Raw genomic sequence first — 1,441 nt, 5'->3', positions numbered from 1 at the left:
TACATTAATTGATTGATTTTCTAGGGGTATAATGTGCAAAAATCAAATTTAAGCTACATGCACACGTGATAGTGCACCTAAATGGATTGCAAAAACACATGTGTCTCACTGGTTGCATGTCTACTCCCCGTGCAACAAATTTCAAACAATGAGAATCTTGATTTTTAAATTCTAATACATCCAAAACTTATTTAAAGTTCATGAAACTTATCATGTTGTCATATGCACACCAATACAAAGTTGCATTGTACTTTTTGGTCAAATTTGATACTAGTTTTGATGTAATCTTTATCTAACTACAAATGGGGGATTATTAATAGTTGGGAACCAATATCCCAAACAGACTATTTATTCGAACCGTGAGTGTTAGACCAACAATGGATACGTGCCATGCTTCGGTTAAGCAAAAAATAAAGCGTCATCATTAATCATCCAAATAGAAAAACAATATACGTGCCGCACACGACCCGTGTACCGTGCGAGCAGGCGTGAGTTGACGGGACGCATGCGAGCAGTCCGCCGCGCAGGCAAACCGGGAGGCGTGTGTGCAGGTGTGTGAATTGACGGAGGTGCACTCGCTGTGCAGTGTCATCAGGAGGCGTGCGAGTAGCTGTGTGAAACGACGGTAGGTGTCGGTGTCAAAACCGGCGGATCTCGGGTAGGGGGTCCCGAACTGTGCGTCTAGGCGGATGGTAACAGGAGACGAGGGACACGATGTTTTACCCAGGTCCGGGCCCTCTTGATGGAGGTAAAACCCTACGTCCTGCTTGATTAATATTGATGATGTGTGTTACAAGAGTGGATCTACCACGAGATCAAGGAGGCTAAACCCTAGAAGCTAGCCTATGGTATGATTGTTGTTCGTCCTATGGACTACAGCCATCCGGTTTATATAGACACCGAAGAGGGCTAGGGTTACACAAAGTCGGTTACAAAGGTAGGAGATCTACATATCCGTATCGCCAAGCTTGCCTTCCACGCCAAGGAAAGTCCCATCCGGACACGGGACGAAGTCTTCAATCTTGCATCTTCATAGTCTTGGAGTCCGGCCGATGATGATAGTTCGGCTATCCGGACACCCCCTAGTCCGGGACTCCCTCAGTAGCCCCCGAACCGGGCTTCAGCGACGACGAGTCCGACGCGTATATTGTCTTCGGCGTTGTCCTCCTCGGACATGTAATTGTCCGGTGAGCCGAACACTATATCTAGTGTGATTTTTCCTGTGCAGCGTACTTCTCGACTAGGGATTATCCCTCTGAAGGTTGTGCTGCTTCGCTCGATGCGGCTCCAGTCAATTTCCATTTTTTAAAGGGTTTCCTCATAGATGAGGTTTAATCCACTGCCGCCATCCATGAGTACCTTAGTAAGACGGAAACCGTCCACTATCGGACTGAGGACCAATGCGGCTGGTGCTCTAGCTGTTCGGAATTTAGGTTCGTCG

The sequence above is a fragment of the Triticum dicoccoides genome, chromosome 6B (genome assembly GCF_002162155.2).
Source record: "Triticum dicoccoides isolate Atlit2015 ecotype Zavitan chromosome 6B, WEW_v2.0, whole genome shotgun sequence".
Classification (NCBI taxonomy): domain Eukaryota; kingdom Viridiplantae; phylum Streptophyta; class Magnoliopsida; order Poales; family Poaceae; genus Triticum; species Triticum dicoccoides.
The sequence above is the reverse complement of the archived record's forward strand: the minus strand, read 5'-3'. Positions refer to the sequence as shown.